Raw genomic sequence first — 20,519 nt, forward strand, 5'->3', positions numbered from 1 at the left:
GACTGGGAATCAAACTGGCGGCCCTTTGGTTTGCAGGCTAGCACTTAATCCATTGAGCCACAGCAGCCAGGGCTGCCCAAGTGATTGATTAAGGCTCCACCCCATCCTATGGTGTTTTTCTACAATAGGCCATGCTACTAAGACAGGGAGTCAAAACTCTACCCAATACATAGAAAGAAACACAGGGAGGCTGCCAAAATGAAGAGACAAAGAAATACAGCCCAAATGAAAGAACTGATCAAAACTACAGAAAAATAACTAAATAAAATGGAGATGAAATGGAGATGCTGAGTTCAAAACAGTGGTTATTAGGATGCTCAAAGAACTCATTGGGTACTTCGACAGCGTAAAAAAGACCCAGGCAGAAATAAAGGTTGCACTAAGTGAAAGAAAGAAAAATTTACAGGGGACAAACAGTAGAGTAGATTAAGCCAAGAATCAAATCAATGATTGGAACATAAAGAAGAAAAAACATTCAATCAGAAAAGCAAGAAGAAAAAAGAATTAAAAAAAAGGATAAGCTAAGGAGCCTCTAGAACAACTTCAAGCATTCTGATATTTGAATCACAGGGGTGCTGGAAAGAAAAGAGAAAGCAAGAAATTGAAAACTTACTTGAAAAAAATAATGAAAGAGAACATCCCTAATTTGGTGAAGCACATAGATGTACAAGTCTAGGAAGCACTGAGAGTCCCAAACAAGATGGACACAAAAAAGCCCACTCCAAGAGATATCATAATTAAAATGCCAAAGGTTAAAGATAAAGAGAGAATCTTAAAAGCAGGAAGAGAAAAGCAGATAGTTACCTATACAGGAGTTCCCATAAGACTGTCAGCTGATTTCTCAAAATCTACAATCTACAGGGAATTGGCAAGAAGTATTCAAAGTGATGAATACTAGACCTGCAACCTAGATTACATTAATCCAGAAAAGTTATCATTTAGAATTGAAGGGTAGACAAAGTGCTTCCCAGACAAGGTAAAGCTAAAGGAGTTCATCATCACTAAGCCATTGTTACATGAAATGTTAAAAGGGACTTATTTAAGAAAAAGATCAAAGTTACGAATGTTTAAATGGCAATAAATTCACAATTATCAAGAATTGAATCTAAAAAAACAAACTAAGCAAACAAGCAGAATAGGAACAGAATCACAGATATGAAGGTCATTGGAGGGTTGTCAGCTGGGAGGCAGAAGGGGAAGAATGGGGGGAAAGGTGCAGGGATTAAGAAGTACAAAGTTGATAGGTACAGAATAGATGGGGATGTAAGAACAGTATAGGAAATGGAGTTGCTAAAGAGCTTGTATGCATGGCCCATGGACATGAACTAAGAGGGGGGAATGCTGGAGGGAAAGGGGGCTATGGGAGGAGGAGGCAAAGGAGGAAAATTGGGGCAACTGTAAAAGTATAATCAATAAAATATATATAAAAATACCATGTTTATGGTAACAGTGGATTTATTTTTTTAATTAAAGTATTTTTAAAAATTTAATTGAATTATATTTCTCACATAAAAACTTTTGGGGGTCTTTAGTAGTTTTTAGGAGTATAAAATGTTTCTGCAATTAAAACACTTGAAAATTGCTGCTATAGAGCAAACACTCAAAAGAATGCAATGAGCAGCACTATTCACCATAGCCAAAAGGTGGGGACAACTTAAATGCTCATTAATGGAAGAATGGGTAAACAAAATGTGGTATATGCATACAATGGAATTTTGTCCAACTTTAAAAAGGAACAAAGTATTGACACATGCTGCAGCGTGGATGAGCCCTGACAACATGCTAAATGAAAGAAGCCAGATACAAAAGGTCACATGTTATATGATTTTACTTGTATGCATTGTCCAGAATAGGTATATCCATAAAGACATTGTAGACTGCTGGTTGCTAGGCATTGAGGGAGGGGAGAATAGTCATGCTTAATTAGTATGGAGTTTTATTTTGGGAAGATGGAAATGTTTTGTAACTAGACAGGCGATGATTGCACAACATTGTGAATGTACTAAATGGCACCGAATTGTATTAAATGGTTTTATTTTTAAATGTCTAATTTTATATTATGTAAATTTCATTGCAATAAAAATGTGGCAAAGTATAGTTAAAAAGCCAGTCGAGAAGTTAAAATAGAATTATAAAAACTATTTAGTTAACTCAAAAGAAGAATGGAAAGGAAGACGAGGGGAACAAAAAACAATGGGACCAACAAGACAAATAGCCAAGCGGTAGACTTAAATCCAACCATATCAAGAATTACATTATTATCCTATGACCTAGCAATTCCTCTTCTAGATATTTATTACTATTTTTTTAATCCTCACCTGGTGACATGCCCATTGATTTTAGAAGGTGGGAGAGAGGAATGTCAATGTGAGAGAAACATTGATCAGCTGCCTGTCATTTGCACCCTAACCAGGTATGGGTCCTGAAACCCAGGCATTCGTCCTGACCGGGAATTGAACCCTACAGCCTTTCAGTTAATGGGACAATGCTCCAACCAACTGAGCCACACTGACCGGAGCTCCTCTTGTAGATATTTATCTAAAAGAAAAACACATTTCCAAAGATTTGTATATAGATATTCATAACTTTACTTGTGATAGCCAAGAACTTGAAACAGTCCAGGGGTTTATCAACAGGAGAATGGATAAACAAATTATGGTGTTGTATATTCTTATGATGAAGGAAGACAGCATTGTGAAAGAACAAACTACGCATGTACACAGCATGAACCAATCTCAAAAACATGTTGAGTGAAGCAAGCCTTCCATAGAAGAATACTTGATGATTGTATTTTTATAAAGTTTTAGAAAAGGGAAAATAATCTGTTTTTAGATCTGATTTTTAAAATATTGTTTTTTAAGTGGTCATCTCTGGAGGGTAGAGGCATGGATAGACTTGAAGGAACTTTTTGTGTGATGGAAATGTTCTTCATAGAAGCTGGGTTTACACTATTTTATTCATTTGTCAAAACTCATGTCAAACCCCACTGGTATGGCTAAAGGGGTGAACTCTGGCCTGCGAACTGAAAGGTTGCCAATTTGATTCCCAGTCAGAGCACATGCCTGGGTTGCAGGCCAGGTCCCTGGTTGGTGGTGTGTGAGAGTCAGTGTTTCTTTTGCACGTTGGTGCTTTTCTCCCTTTCTCCCTTCCTTCCCCTCTCTCTTAAAAAGATAAATACATCCTGGCTGGCATAGCTCAGTGGATTGAGTGCGGGCTGTGAACCAAAGTGTCACAGGTTCGATTCCCAGTCAGGGTACATGCCTAGGTTGCAGGCCACGGCCCCCAGCAACCTCACATTGATGTTTCTCTCTTTCTCCCTCCCTTCCCTCTCTAAAAATAAATAAAAAAAGAAAAATACATAAAATGTTAAGAAAAAAGTCATGTGAAAACATCTCATGGTGAAACTGGAAAAGTTATATTTGTGCCGCCTTTTACTTACAAGAACCAAAAAGTGGAGACAAGGGTTGAATCTTCATAGGTGCTTTATTTAGATGCCAGCAGTCTGAGAAGATGGCAGGATATGCATGCACAAAAAAATCTTAACATCTCATCTCAAGCTGACCTTTATGTAAGAAAAAAGGGTAGGTAGGGGGTTTGGAAAAAAGGTTAATTGGATAAGAGTTGTAGCCTGGAGTCAGTTTTCCTAGTACTTCTTTATCTGTTGGTCATCAATTCTTTATCTGTGCCCTGGATGTTCCTTCCCTGGGCCACAATGCCTCGGATACTGTCTCCACAGCTTGCAGACCTCCTGTGGCACAAAGGTTGAATTGCTTGTCAACCTCCTGGAGTCATGTAGGTCACACACTCCAGTTCCTAGAATAACAGCTTTCTACCTGCTGTAATCACTTAAGCCTGTCAACTAGGACTGAAGCTGAAATCTTTAACTCTTGAGTTCCCCTATCAATGGTACGTAATTGTTCCAATTATTTTACTGTGGTAAAACACATAAAATTTACCATCTTAACCATTTTTTATAGGTACAGTTCTGTGGCATTAAGTATAATCATGTTCTGCAACCTGTGCCACCACCCATCTTCAGAACTCTTATCCCACAAGATGGAAACTCCATACATGTCAGCAATAACGTTTCATTCTCCATATCCCTTCCAGCCCTTGGCAACCAACATTCTACTTTCTGTCTTCATGATTTTTGACTACTCTGAGTATCACATGGAATCATACAATATTTGACTTTTTGTGTCTGGTTCATTTCACTTAGCATAGTGTCCTTGAGTTTCATCCATGTTGTAGCATACCGCAGAATTTCCTTCCATTTTAGGGCTGAATAATATTCCATTGCATATGTATACCACATTTAGCTTGTCAATTCATTTTTAAAAAGATGTTATTTATTATTTTTCAGAGAGGGGAAGGGAGGGAGAAAGGGAAGGAGAGAAACATCAATGTGTATTTGCCTCTCATGCACCCCCTACCAAGGACCTGGCCCTACAACCCAAGCATGTGCCCTGACTGGGAATCTAACCAGCGACCCTTTAGTTCACAGACTGGCACTCCATCCACTGAGCCACACCAGCCAGGGCTCCATTCATTGTTGATAGACACTTGGGTTTATTCTATGTTTTAGCTACTGTGAATAATGCTTCTCTGAACATGGGTATATAAATAATGACCCTGATGTCAATTCTTTGGGCATATATCCATAAATGGAGTTGCTGGATCATATGGTAATTCTATTTATTTATTTTTCCTTTCGTTCATGTATTTTTTTGAGTGCCTACTTTGTACCAGGCTCCGTACTACATCAGTGATACATAAGTAAACCAAACAGACCAAAATCTCAGGGACCCAAGTGGGGAAGCAGACAGTTAACATAATATGTAAGTTGTATAGTGCCTTAGGAGATAAAACTGCTGTGGGAAAAACAGAGCAGTCGGAGGGGATCAAAGTTTTCTTGGTCTTAGTTTATTTTTTTTAAAGCCAAGAAGACTTTATTTGTAGGAACTATTATGCAGAAGCTCAATATATAAGACAGACAGGGAGCTTCTGAGAGAGGAAAATAGAGTTAAGCCCCAGGGCCTTTGCACAGCTCTGGAACCCCAGGGCTCCCGGGACCTAGTTGACACACCCCTCCCCTGCCCATAATGACCTAGAGGCTCATAGCGGGAGTGACTTGCCAGGGCCACATGAGTTAATAACATGTCCTAATGCGAAGGTATTTCCTGTCTACACTGCCTTCTCTCCTAACCCACTGTCTCTGGGAAGGAGAGATGGTGCCCCCAGGGGCCTGGGGAGGTAGTGTATTTTAAATTTTTTGAGGAACCACTACACTGTTTTCCACAGTGACTGTACCATTTTACATTCCCTCCAACAGTGTACCAGGGTCCCAATGTCTCCATATACTTGTCAACATTTATTTTCTGTTTTTCTGATAGAATCATCCTAATGGATGTTAAGTGTTATATAATTAAAAAAAAACTAAATATGCAAGACGAGTTGAACCAATTTTGTTAAGAGTAAATGGTGAAAATGTTCTTAAAATCTTTTAAACCCTAAACAAATACAGTGTCTAATTGATAATAGGCATGTTTAGGGGTGAAGTGTTCTGATATTTGTAATTTACTTTGAAATGCATCAGGAATGAGATGGATTGATTGATAGATGAATAGATGTGTAGTAAGGCAAATATAGGAAAATGTTAATGATTGTAGAATCTAGGTGGTGGGTATATGAGTGCTTACTAGTAATTCTTTCAACTTGTTTTTTGTGTTTGGAGTTGCATAATAAATCTTTTTGGGGGAATTTTCTTTGTCTTGGAGAATTTTTGCTCCTGACTAGGACTCCTTTAGAAAGTGTGGGACCTGAAGGGCTGAAGGACCCCTGTAGCAATTCAGAAGTCTCAGGGGAAACTGCCTAGAACCAACTGACCTAGAACTAGGACCCTGAAAGTAGGTGTATATTGGGGCAGGAGGAGGAAACAGTAAAAAGTTCAAGGGGACCAGTGATGGAGAGTGGGACAGAAGGGCAATTGAAATCCACTTTTGAATGTTTGTCTGGAATGGACTTGTCTTTAGACAGGAGATCACATAAATTGCTAGTTTTTTCTGTTGTTTAGAGCACTTAACACTAGAGGGTCAAGGTAGCAATGTGAACTAGGGGAGGTCAGCTGGCCTCGTGGGCAGGATCTCCAAAATGCACGAAGTACCAGGGCTAGGGTTGGGTTTTCAGGATTGCAAGTGTGGAAACTAAAACATCTGATTGCCCCATGTGTGTCCAGATCATGCCTGCCCACTTCAGTGGGAATCACTGCGCAAACCAGAATAATGAGATAGGGAAGTGCCAAGGGGATCAGATGTGTGGGGCAGATGGTCATTGCATCCTCTCCCTTGTGGGCATGAGAAACAAATTCTTCAGAAGCCTCCTTAGGGAGCAAAGCAATGTAGCAAGAGGAGTGAGTGGGGTGATGGCGTCAGGGCTGACATTGACTTAGAGTGTCCAGATGCATGCCTGCAAATTCAATTTGGAGGTTTATCATGGCTGGACCTACCACACTGTCCCCTGACAGGGCTGGAGACACTCACATTTTTTAAAAAATATATTTTATTTATTTATTTATTTAGAGAGGGAAGGGAGGGGGGGAGAGAGAGAGAGAGAGAGGGAGAGAGAGAGAGAGAAACATCAATGTGTGGTTGGTGGGGGTTATGGCCTGCAACCCAGGCATGTACTCTGGCTGGGAATCGAACCTGCGACACTTTGGATCGCAGCTCGTGCTCAATCCACTGAGCTATGCCAGCCAGGGCCGACACTCATATTTTTGACCCTTGGTCTTATCCTTTCTAGACTTCATGCTTTTTCTGTTAACAAATTTTATTCTTCACATGACAGTACATTAGGTTGTGATATTAAACCCCTAGTTATCCAATGGGTGTTTTCTATGAGTTAACACCACACCTTTGCACAGGCATCAGAGGCACATAAAATAACCGATGGCTGGGAAGTGGGAGGTGCTAAGAAAGTAGACGAGGTGATGGTAGAGATAGATAGCCAGTCAAATACCCAGACTGTCAGACCCTTTTCAGAGTTTATAGTTTCTATTACTACAGTTTGGGTTTTAATCTTGAGTTTTGTTTTTCTTTTTCTTTTTTTAATTTAATCTTTACTATGTTTTTTCCATTACCATTTAGTCCCTTTATACACCACTCTCCCCAGCAATCACCCCACTGTTGTCCATGTCTATGAGTCCTTTTTCCTTTTTGCTCAGTCCCTCCACCCCCTCTCTTTCCCTACTCTCAACTGTCAGCCTGCTCTCTATCAGTCTCTCTTTTGCTTGCTAGTTCAGTTTGTTCATTGCATTCCACATATGAGTGAAATCATATGGTATTTGTCTTTCTCTGATCAGCTTATTTCGGTTAGCATAATGTTCTCCAGGTCCATCCATACTGTTGCAAAGGGTAAAATTTTCTTCTTTTTTTGTGGCTGAGTAGTATTCCATTGTGTAAATGTCCCATAGTTGTTTTATCCACTCATCTACTGATGGACACTTGGGCTGCCTCCATATCTTGGTGATTGTAAATAACACTGCAGTGAACATAGGGGTGCTTATGTTGTTTTGAATTAGCGTTTTGGGTTCCTATGGATATATTCCCAGAAGTGGGATTGCTGGTTCAAAAGGCAGATCCATTTTTAATTTTTTGAGGTAGCTCCACACTGCTTTCCACAGTGACCGCACCAATCTGTATTTCCACCCATAGTGCAAAAGTCTTCCCCTTTCTGCACATCCTCAGCAGCACTTGTTTGTTGATTTGTTTATGATGGCCATTCTGACAGGTGTGAGATGATATTTCATTGTGGCTTTAATTTGCATTTTTCTGACGATTCATGATGTTGAGCATCTTTTCATATGTCTAGTGGCCATCTCTATGTCTTCTTTGGGTAAGTGTCTATTCATTTTGCCCATTTTTTAATTGTGTTGTTTTTTTGGTGTTCAGTTTTGTAAGTTCTTTATAAATTTTGGGTATTAACCCCTTATCAGATGTATTGGTGAATATGTTCTCCCATTCTGTTGTTGTCTTTTTACTTTGATGATGATTTCTGTTACTGTGCAAAAAGTCTTTAGTTGATGTGGCCCCATTTGTTTATTTTTTCTTTTGTTTCCCTTGCCTTGGAAGATATATCTGATAAAATATTGCCATAAGCAATGTCTGAGATTTGGGTGCCTGTTTTCTTCTATGATTTTTATGGTTTGGGGTCTAACACTTAAGGTCAAATTTTGAATGTATTCTTGTGTGTGGTGTAAGAAGGTGGTCTAGTTTCATTTTTCTGCATCTATCTTTAATTTATCCAATACCATTTATTGAATAAACTACCTTTAGCCCATTGAATGTGCTTGCCTCCTCTGTTGAATATTAATTGACTGTAAAGATGGGGGTTTATTTCTGGGCTCTCTGTTCTGTTCTGTTGATCTCTGTTTCTGTTATTATGCCAGTACCATGCTGTTTTGATTACTATGGCCTTATAGTATAGTTTGATGCTAGGTAGTGTGATTCCTCCAAACTTTGTTCTTATTTCTCAGGATAACTGTTGTTGTGTGGGGCTTTTGGTGGTTCCATATAAATTTTTGAAATATTTGTTCTACTTCTGTGAAATACATTATTGGAATTTTTATAGGAATTGCATTGATTCTATAGATTGCTTTGGTTAGTATGGACATTTTAACAATGCTAATTCTTCCTATCCATGAATATAGGATGTGCTTCCACTTATTTGTATCTTCTCCAGTTTCTTTCTTCAGTCAATGTCTTATAATTTTCTGAGTACAGATCTTTTACATCCTTGGTTAGGTTTATTCCTAGGTATTTTATTCTTTTTGTTGCAATTGTGAATGGGGTTGTTTTCTTAATTTCCCTTTCTGTTAGTTTGTTATTGCCATATAAAAACGCAACTGATTTATGGTTGTTAATTTTGTATCCTGCTATTTTGCTGAATTCATTAATCAGTTCCAGTAGTTTCTTGGTGGAATCTTTGGGGTTCTCTGTGTACAGTATCATGTCATCAGCAAATGACAGTTTTAATTCTTCCTTTCTAATTTTGATGCCTTTTATTTTTTTTTCTTGTCTGATTGCTGTGGCTGGGACTTCCAGTACTATGTTGAATAAGAGAGGTGAAAACAGACATCCCTCCCTTGTTCCCGATCTTAAGGGGAACACTTGTAGTTTTTGCCCATTGAGAATGATGCTGGCAGTGGGTTTGTCATCTGTGGTCTTATTATGTTTATGCATGTTCCCTCTATTCCCACTTTGCTGAGAATTTTTTTTTGAGAATTTTTATCATAGTGGGTGCTGGGTTTTATCAAATACCTTTTAAGCATGTATTGATATGATCATGTGTTTTTTTCCTTCTTTTTGTTTGTATGGTGAATTACAGTTATTGATTTGCAAATGTTGAACCAACCTTGCATTACCAGAATAAATCCCACTTGATAATGGTGTATGATCTCTTAGATGCATTGCTGTATATAGTTTGCTAATATTTTGTTGAGGATTTTAGCATCTGTGTTCATCAGGGATATTGGCCTCCACTTGTGTGTGTGTGTGTGTGTGTGTGTGTGTGTGTGTGTGTCTTTATCTGGTTTTGGAATTAAGATAATGCTGGCCTTGTAAAGTGAGTTTGGAAGCCTTCCCTCCTCTTCAATTTTTTTTTGAAATAGTTTGAGAAGGAGAGGTGTTAGTTCTTTTTTGAATGTCTGGTAAAATTTACCTGTGAAGCCATGGGGTCAAGGGCTTTTGATTGTTCAGAGTTTTTTGACTACTGCTTCAATTTCACTAGGTGTAATCTGACTATTCAGATTCTCTGATTTTTTTCCTGATTTAGTTTTGGAAGACTGTATGTTTCTAGGAATTGATCCATTTTGTCTAAGTTGTCCAGTTTGTTGGCTTATAGTTCATAATATTTTCTTATAATCCTTTGTATTTCTTTGGCATCAGTTGTTATTTCTCTTCTTTCATTTCTGATTTTATTTATTTGGGTGCTCTCTCTTTTTTTTCTTGATGAATCTGGTTAAAGGTTTGTCAATCTTGTTTATCTTTTTAAAGAAGCAGCTCTTAGGTTTGTTGATCTTTTGTATCTTTTTTTAAGACTTTATTTTGTTTATTTTTGCTTTGAGCTTTATTACATCCTTCCTTCTACTCACTTTGGGCTTTGTTTGTTGTTCTTTTTCAAGTTACTTTAAGTTTAAAGTTGTTTATTTGAGCTTTTTCTTGTTTTTTATAAACACTTGGCATTGTAAATTCTTTTTTAAATGATCATTTTGAAAAAAATTAGATTTATTTACTTGTAGAGAGAGGGGAAGGAGAGAGAAAAACATAGATGTATGAGAAGTAATCTATCTGCTGCCTCTTGCATGCCCCTAACTGGAGGCTTGGTGCACAACCCAGACATTGCCCTGCTGGGAATCGAACTGGAGACCTCCTGGTGTGTAGGCTGGTGCTTAATCCACTGAGGCACACCAGCCAGGGCTATTGTTTTTTGAGATAGGCTTGTAATACTATGGATTTCCCTCTTACAATTGCTTTCCCAGTGTCCCACAGATTTTGGATTGTTGCGTCCTCATTTTCATTTGTTTCAAGGTATCTTTAGATTTTTTTCCTTGATCTCTTTGTTGACCCATTCATTGTTTAATGACATGCTATTTAGCTTCCATATCTTTGTGCATGTTTTTCAGTGTTCTTGTGATTACTTTCTAGTTTCATATCATTGTGGTCAGAGGAGATGCTTGATATGACTTTAGTCTTCTTAACTTCATTGAGACTGTTCTGTGTCCTAACATGTGGTCTATCCTAGAAAATGTCCCATGTGCACTTGAAAAGTATGTATATTCTTCTGCTTCGGGGTGAAATGCTCTGAAGATACCAATTAAATCCACTTGATCTGGTGTGTCGTAAGGCCGTTGTCTCCTTGCTGGTAGTCTATTTGGAAAATCTATCCATTGAAGTCAATGGGGTATTAAAATCCCTGACTATGACTGTATTCCTGTTGATCCCTCCCTTTATGTCCATCAAGATTTGTGGCACATATGTAGGTGCTTCTAGTTTAGGTGTGTAAATGTTTACTAGGGTTATATCCTCTTGTTGGATTGTTCCCTTTATCATCATGTAGTGTCCTTCTTTGCCTCTTACTATAGCCTTGGTTTTGTAAGTATTGTTATCCCAGCTTTTTTTCCTTTCCATTGGCATGAAATATCTTTATCCATCTGTTTACTTTTAGTCCGTGTATATCTTTCAACCTTAGGTGAGTTTCTTGGAGGCAGCATATACATGGGCCTTGTTTTCTTATACATTCAGGTACCCTCTGTCTTTTGGTTGGAGCATTTAAGCCATTTATACTTAAGGCTTAAGTGTAAGATAGATATTTATTTAGTGCTGGTTTATTGTTAGACTATTTTCCCATGTTGTTTCTTTCTCCTTCTTAAAGCAATACCTTTAACATTTGTTGCAGTACTGGTTTGGTGTTAACAAATGCCTTTAGCTTTTTCTTGTCTGGGAAGCTCATTTCTCCTTTGATTTTAAATGATATCCGTGCTCAGTAAAGTAGCCTTGGTTGTGAGTCCTTGCTTTTCTCACCTGAATATTTCACACCACTCCCTTCTGTCCTGAAATGTTTCTGTTGAAAAATCAGATGACAGTCTAAGTGGTGCTCCCTTGTAGGTAACTACCTGCTTTTTTCTTGTGACTTTTAAGATTCTCTCTTTGTCTTTCAGCCTTGTAATTTCAGTTATGATGTGTCTCAGTGTAGACCTCTTGGGTCCAACTTGTAGACCAAGTTGGGTCCAACTTGTTTGGGACTCTCTGAGAGTCCTAGGCTTGTGTGTCTTTTTGTTTCATCAGATTAGGGAAATTTTCGGTCATCATTTCTTCAAATAGGTTCTTAATCCCTTGCTCACTCTCTTCTTCTGGTATTCCCATGATGTAGATGTTGTTACTCTTCATGTTGTCCAAGATGTTTGTTAAGCTCTCCTCATTTTAAAAAATTCTTTCTTCTTTTTGCTGCTCTGCCTGAGTGTTTTTTCCTACCTTGTCTTCCAAATCGCTGATTTGATCTTCTGCTTCATCTAATGTATTGTTTATTCCTCCCAGTGTATTATTTATTTCAAATATTGCCTTCCTTATTTCTGACTGGTCCCTTTAATGGTTTCTATGTCTTTTTTATGCTCTTAAGTATCATTGTAATCATTACTATAAAAACTCTGTCTGGTAAATTGTTTCCATTTCATCTAGCTCTTCTGGAGAATTCTCTTGTTCTTTCATTTGTCTTCCCATTTTGGCTACCTCTTTGTATTTGTTTCTATGTATAAGGTAGCTCTGCAAAGACTCCAGTGTATGCCTTCATCAACACTGCTTGTGACTGGCCCTGGTCAACCTGTTTGGAGCTATCAGTGATCCTCTGCCTGTGGCTTCTTCTGCTGAGCCTATTTAGGTGCAGAAAGAACCAGGTTGCACACCAAGACCAGCTTTTATCAGTACCAAGCCCAGGGCAGGGTCAGCTGAAGTGCCTTAGTTGATAAACAGTGATATGGCCCTAAGCTCTAATCAGCAGCCTGGCATAAGCCCACAGGGTAGGGCAGAATAATTCCTGCCTGTGGGCTACTGCTTCCTTTTAGGCTTATGCCACTTAGAGAGGAGTGCTCTGCTTGAGAGAGATGGCTTCTGTAGTTTGGAGAATGACTCAGCACAGGGTTCGTAGCAGATGTCCCTTCAGTTCTCTCCTCAGAGCCACCAGCCCCAGACTCTCCTCAGGCATCTCTAGTCCATTCTGTCCTTCCTCTGCCAGAGTCCAGGGTAAGTGGCTGCAATGAAATTTTGTGTGTTGGGCTTTTTAAGAGGCTCCCTGAGTCTCCAGCTGTCTTTCCCTAATAGACAGAGACCCTGCTGCTTTTCATAGCTGGATGTTATCTGGATTCTTTTCTGGCTCTGGTGCCAGAGGCTGGAGAGCCCAGCTTGGGGCTTAGACCCCATACTGCTCAGGGGTACCCCTTTGCTGTTGAAATATCTCTCCAGAACCTCAGCTGTCGCCCATGGAAGCCTGGCCATGGCTCTCACACCTCCTCCTCAATCCCTCCCAGGCTCGTTGTGGTGAAGTGGTTTCTTCTGTCTGTCCGTGGTTATAAGGTTTCTCTCCAGCTAGTTAGTGTTCAGTTGGTTATTCAGGATGATTTCTCTACCATTTACTTGTAATTCCAGATTGGTACTGGGAGGAGGTTAGTGTAGCTTCCACTTACTCCTCTACCATCTTGGATCTCCAATCCTGAGTTTTCATGCCTCCTGCTTACTTTCCCAGCTGGTACATGGAACCATTTTGGATACCTTGGAGAGTGGCATTTTTTCCTTTATTCTCAACTCCTACTATGCATCTTTGGTTGGAGCTAAACTTGTCACTAACTGCACTTGTCACTAACCTTGAGTCTGATGGGATTTTCTGTCATCATCTCAGCAGCAGTCCCTGGCCGAGCAGTCTTTTCTAGATTGGCAGATAGAAACTTGTAAAATATCATTACCCTGGCTAACCAACGCAGTGTAGGCATTTGTCAAAACACATGTCAAAACATTGCTTGGTGTGTAATTAAAAAAATACCTAAACCAATGTTCACTCTAGTTGATGACATGCATGCTGAACTGTTTAGAGGTAAAGTGTTCTGATATTTGTGACTTACTGTGAAATGCATCAGAAATAGGATGAATTTAGAGGCATTTATTTTAGATAGTGGGGGAAAAGGACTCAAAACTTGTTGGACACTTGCTCACAGAGCACCATTCACTGATTTTTAAAAAGCAGTATTTATTATTATTATTTTTTAAATTTCAGAGGTATGTGTGTATTATAAAAATGCTGAAGATTTTGAGCTGCATCCCTTAAGTGTGGTTGTGAATGACAGGGTGCGTTGCGCAGGACAACACAGTTGTGGGCATTCTGGTCATGGGCCTAAGATGCTTTGGTGCTGGCAGGGGAGGGAGGAGGGGGTGTGATGTACAAAGAGCATGTCTGTGAGCCCCACCCTGTTGCTCGGCAGTGATGCTCATTGGCGGAGGTGTCCGAGCAGCTTTCCAAGGGGCTGCACAGCTGAGTCTGTTCTCTCCTCAGAGTTGACCAAGACCAGGGGTCCTGTTTAGTGTTCTTTCTTCCATTGAGAGAATCTGGAATAAAGAAGTTATGTATGTAATGCTGTGAAAAGATCTCTAAAAGTGAAAAGAAAACATTCAGAATAGTTGAGTGTATGTGCACAGAGAGATGGAGAAAGAACACATGCTCACATTTGCTTGCACAGCTCTGGACTGGTGGCTCCACAGCAATGACAGTGGTTTCTGTTGGGGCGGGGGGCGCTGGGGCCTGGCCTCAGGGGGGATGCAGTGGGCAAGAGGCTTTCCTTGTGTACCTTTATAGTTTTTGATTTTGTCAGCTCTGTACATGAATTTCCTGTTGAGAATTAAATAAAAGTAATATAGAAAAGAGAATATAGAATACCATGAGGAATGCTCTTTGGTTCCTTGGAAGAAGTGAAATTGGAAATTTTAAGGCTGTGGCATTCCCTGATTAATGATAGTTTTGGTTGCAAAGACCAGCGCTACACAATGAAATGGAGACTGTGTTTTAAAAAACGTCGTACATGTGACTCTGCCATCAAGGTCATTATTTTGATATTAATTTATTTCCCTTTGCTTTATTTTTTATTTTGTTTGTTTATTGTATAGATGTTTATCATCACATCCTTCTTCTTTCACAAAGGTTTTGGGCATACCCCTGCCTGTGGGTGAGATTTGGGGGTGCAGAATAACATTCTGCAAAGCCAGGCATCATGTGATGGGAATCAAATTAGCTCACCTACCTTCCCTGTGGCTTCTTTCTGTCTTGTTGTTTGAGCTTTTAAGGGTGGAGATGGTAGTCATTCTGGCTTTGATCTGGAGGCTTATGATGAAAAGCCCTTCTGCAATAAATATCTAATAAATTAGAACACAGACTTGCATTATCCCTTCTTGAAATGGGACCTTTGCCTATCTGTAAGGATATCTGGAGAATGGAAAAATAAATGCAGAATTAGGAATCCTAACATTAATGCAATTTTCATTTGTTACCAGTTTACTCTGTTGTCTCTGAGATGCTATTAAAAATGCATGTAGGACGTGAGATAAAACATATCAAAATTCAAGTTGATTCCAATTTACAATGGCTCCATTTCTCTGGCTTTTCTGGATTCCAGCCACTTTAGCATCTGGAATGCAGCCCAGAGTGTGGGAGTGTGAAAAAGGGCATCCGGACAGTGAAAAGTGCTGCCATGAAGCTCAAGACGCTGAATCGAAGCAGGCTCTTTCCCACACTCAGGGCCTGTGGAATCAGTAACTTATTCTTTATATTAATAGTAATGTCTCTCCCTTATTGGGCACTACTCTATGCCAGCTAACATGCTTTATATATAATAATTTATTTAATCTTTGTAATAACCCAGTGAGTTAAGTTACTATTATAATTCTCATTTTACAGAGAGGTTAGCTGACTTGCTTACGGTCACACAGACAGTGGGTGGTAGAGCAGCAGTTTGATCCCAGGCAACCCGGCTCCAGAGCCTATCTTATTAACCATTTCTACTGCATCCCACTTGATGGGTGTGTGTGCTCAACACACATAAATCTAAAAAGCTTGGATATTTGATTTTCTGACTCCTAAGCAGATTAGGAAGCGAGGCCACTAGAAGCAAGCATACTCATAACACTAAGAGACAGACTGGCAGCCTCGTGGTGATTGAGGAGATGGAGACCTGGAAGCTCAAGCAGCCTGGGTCCTTGCGAAGGGTCAGTCCTGCACATTTCAGTTGTTCTCGTAGGAGCCACGGAAACACAGCATAGTACCATGATTAAGATTTATAAAGATGGCTGTGGCAGGCACTATAAGCTGTCCCCAGTGTTCAATTTCCCCTTCTCTCTCTAATAATCTAGCCCCCAACTTTTCCATGGACCATAGCTGCTGAGTTTCTTGCTGCTAGGTGTGGCCAAGTGGCTAAGTTTTGGCCCCTAGATGAGAGTAGAAGTGAGATATGTCAGGTCAGACAAGCTCTGCCCTTCTGCCTTTTCTTCTCCACGGGGCTGAGACACTGTCTTGGGGATCAGATGGTAGAAAGGGAAATACCCAAGGGTAACAGCAAAGGATGAGAAGGGCTTGGGTTCTTGACCCTGTGGAGTCGCCATGCGCATCCTGGACTCTTCATTCCCACAGTGTTACCTACGAGAGAAACAAACTCCCTTGTTTAAGACACTTCAAATTTCCCTTAGAGCAGCCAAACTCAAAACCTATGTATAGACACTGGACATCAAGGAAAGGTTACATTATGTTTGCTGTATTTTGTTAATAAGTCAAGGAAGTCAAAGCATTTTATTATTATTTTTAATCTTTACCCAAGGACATTTTTTCATAGTTTTTTGTTTGTTTGTTTGTTTGTTTGTTTTTTAGAGAGAGAGAGAGGAAGGGGAAAAGAAACATCAGTGCGAGAGAGAAGCACAGATTGGTTGCCTCCCATATGTGCCCAGACTGGGAGCTGGACCCTTAACCTAGGCATATGCCCTAACCGGAAATCAAACTTACAACCTCCCAGTTATGGGATGATGCTCCAACCAGCTGTGCCACACTGGCCAGGGCTGAAAGCATTTTAGTGTTCAATGACAAGCTTTGAGGCCTCATAGAGGCAACTTTGATTATTTGGAATTTTCTAAATGCTGGCAGAAAAAGGTTGGTGTTATAAGAAGAAGATGTAAATTTAATTCAACAGATTGAATTAAACAGATCCACAGTCCTTCCACAGATATTTATGGGATGGCTACCGTGTGCCAGGCAAGGCTGGTACACTCCTTGCTGTCGGAGAGTCCCCAGGCAGCAGGGTGCAGGGACGCAGGCCCGAGTGCATATGAAAAGTGGTCAACACTAGTGGGCACAACACTCAACCCTGACTTGGGGCATCAGGGAAGGAGCTTTGGCAGGACATCCAAGCAGAGACCTAAGACTGAGTAGAACTGTGCTGGGTGGTGTCCTAGTTTTTGGCAGTGTTGAGTTTTCCTTAAAAAGAAGAGGACTTGAGTCTTATGGAAACTGGAGCTGGAAAGGCCATTCAGAGGCTTCTCTGCCTTGAGAACTGCGTCCCATGAAACTAGCATCTTGAGTTTCCTTCGTGTTCCAAGCTCCTCCCACCCATGGGAAGTGTTCCAGCAAACTTTGAGGTGGCCAGTGTGCACTCTTGGAATGTGGGTAAACAGATGTTACCTAGGAATATCATTCAGGAATCAAAAGGGGCTTTGGCTAATAGCGTCTTTTTTTTATAGTTCAGTTTTTACTTTTTGTTTTATTATTTTTTTTCAATTACAGTTTACCTTTTATATTAGTCTCAAGTGTACAGCATAGTGGTTAGATAATCATATACTTTACAAAGTGTCCTCCCTGGTATTTCAGTACCTACCTGGCACCATGCATAGTAATTACAATATTATTGACTGTATATTTCATGTTGTACTTAGCTAATTGTGTCCTTTCTTTCATCTTTCAGTAGTGGCAAAACCTGAAGCAGTAGCCAGGAGCTCAGGGGAATTAGAACAGTGCTCTCAGTAGCAGAGTTGGCTCCCACTCACTCTTGTCCTTAATGCCAGGTTGAGAGATGATGGGCAAATTACTTAACTCCGGTTGTCAGCTCTGTGGACGATGATGTTACCCTTACCCGAGCAGGGGGCTGCAGGGAATGATGAATCGAAGGTATTAGATGGCACTCAGCGGACTGAGAAAGAAAGTCAGCAATTAATTACTTTGGAACAGTCTTGCGGAAATATTGATGCCTGAAGGATTCTTGACATTTTCTTTTCCCCAGACAGTATTAACTCAGGAAAAGAGTTTAGATTATGACAGCTGGGTAGCAGGGCGAGTTGCAGAACACAGAGGAGAAGTGAGAGAAGGGAGAGTAGAGCCAGTCATGAGAACTGTCTTCCCCTGATCCGTGTGGTGAGGCTGGCCAGCTTCCCTGGGGGCTTGCCCAAGTTTTTTGCTCATCTATTCAGTCCCCAAAGTTAAGACTTGGGTCTGATTTTAGCTGAGTCCTAAGTCAAAGCAAAATCTAGCAGTACATGGTACATGGACCTTTACAAAACTGCCTATAATGTTATTTTAAGGAAAATTGTTTTGTTTTAACTTTTCAAAGGTTGTATATATTTATTTTTTAGAGAGGGGAAGGAAAAGAGAAAGAGAGGGAGAAAAATATCAATGTGTGGTTGCCTCTGGCTGGGAACCTGGCTTGTAACCCAGGTCTGTGCCCTGATTGGGAATTGAACTGGCAACCCCTAGGTTCACAGGCTGGCGCTCAACCACTGAGTCACACCAGCCAGGATGGGAAACTGTTTTTCTTACATATACATGTACATATACATATACATATACATGTATATACATACAGGATGGGGCAAAAGTAGGTTTGCAGTTATGACTATGGAGAAAACAGAGTTTATTCTTGTATTATTATTTATTGATTATTGTATTATTTTCTGTACAAACAACTGTAAACCTTTTGCCCCACCCTTTATATATACATGTAAATATTTTTAGTTGACTTTAAAAAAACTTTTTATTGTGTTTTTCTATTACTATTTAATCCCCTTATACTCCCTCCCCCTTTATTTCACTTTTAACAAGATTAATTACATTTGCTTTCCATGTAAAACTTTGTGACTGACCAGATAAAAAAAGATACTAAAAATGGAATAAATAAAATACCAAAACAAAAGCCCTGGAATGTTGCTGAAATGAAATTTCAATGGTAAATGAGACAGTTTCTAGTTAGTCTGAGCAAGCTAACATTGTCCTCTTTGATATAATAGATAAATATATTGAGCAGTAACTATTTTGCACACTGTACTAGTTATTTGAATTTTAACTTAATCTTTCTGTGCCAAAAAAAAGTATAAAATTGCTTCCTGATGTTCTTAGGAGAGAGAATGAAATCCAGAACCAAGTCTAGCCAGCCCTGTGTGCTGAGCCCTGCCCTGCTCCCTCTATTCTCCATCCCCTTCCCCAGCTTCATTTTTTTAAAGGTTTTATTTATTTTTTAGAGAGAGAAGAAGGGAGGGAGAAAGAGAGGGAGAGAAACATCCATGTGTGGTTGCCTCTCACGTGGGGGCCACTGGGGCCCTGGCCTGCAACCCAGGCATGTGCCCTGACTGGGAATTGAACCAGTGACCCTTTGGTTTGAAGCCTGTGCTCAGTCTACTGAGCTACACCAGCCAGGGCTCATTTTCTTCACAGCACTATTTCTGTCTCTCACATTTATTTCTATGCCATTTCAAAACTTGTCATTGAAGTGTAACATAGGTGCTGAAAGGTGAACTTAGGTGACTGCTGGAAGGATTTTTCCAGTGACCATGGATTTCTTAAAAATTGTATTTATTTTTTATTATAAAATATACAGAACATAATTGTTTCCATTTTATCCATTTTTAAGTATGCAGCTGAGTGGCATTGAGTACAGTTACATTATTGTATAACCGTCACCTCCATCCATCTTTTTCATCATCCCAAACGGAAGCTCTATACCCATGAAACTTCCCATTCCTCCCTCCCCCAGCCCCTTGTAATCGTCATTCTACTTTCCGTCTCTGTGAGTTTGACCACCTCAGGGATGGTGGGCTCTTGCCGTGAAGTGGACTGGCTGTGACCCTGAGGGCCATGTGCCTCCCATTTCTTTTTATTTGGTGTAAGTTTATTAATTGTCCTGCTGTGTGATGACAAGCCTCAGCCAGCAATGGTGCCTTGAAGACTGTTACGGATTTTTCTCTCATTTCCCATCATCTCCATGAGACACTGTGAGGCAGCTAAAGTTTCAGTGTCAGACCACCGTCTCTGCTGTGAGTAAAAGGGACTGCCAGCTTCCTGGTTAACTTCCCTGGCCTGTTACAGGAATAAGTGGTTTCAGTTAAGTGCTCAGTGGTGGTATGAATGCCATCTTAGAATAAATTGAAGCCATGTTTGAAGGATGCTGCTTCCAATAGTGGTGGTTTCTGAATGTTGCTTCTTCATTTGCTCTGAAAGACTTGCTTTCTAAATATGAAGGTTTCATATTCAAGAACGTTTAAAAGAAAAATGTGTTATGTATGCAGTTCTGCCCCTTTCCTACCCTGTCCTCTTCCCTGAATCTGAACCCTGTTTAGCTGAGCAAGGAACATCTGGGACTTTCTTTTAAAAATTTTTTTAATTGATTATATATAGAGAGAGAGAAAGAAGAAAAACATTGATTTGTTGTTCCACTTATTTGTGTATTCGCTGGTTGCTTCTCGCATGTGCCCTCACCCGGGACTGAACCTGCAGCCTTGGCGTATCAGGGTGATGCTCTAACCAATTGAGCTACCCAGTCAGGACCACCTGGAACTTTTAAAAGCCTGTTTCATCCAGGAGAAAGGCCTGTCTGATTAGAGTTTTCCTGGAAAATGAAAAAGCAGAATAGAAGTTTGGAAAGCTTGCAGTGTGTTGGAAGAACATGTCCAAGCTTTATTCCT

This window comes from Phyllostomus discolor, chromosome 4 (genome assembly GCF_004126475.2).
Source record: "Phyllostomus discolor isolate MPI-MPIP mPhyDis1 chromosome 4, mPhyDis1.pri.v3, whole genome shotgun sequence".
NCBI lineage: Eukaryota > Metazoa > Chordata > Mammalia > Chiroptera > Phyllostomidae > Phyllostomus > Phyllostomus discolor.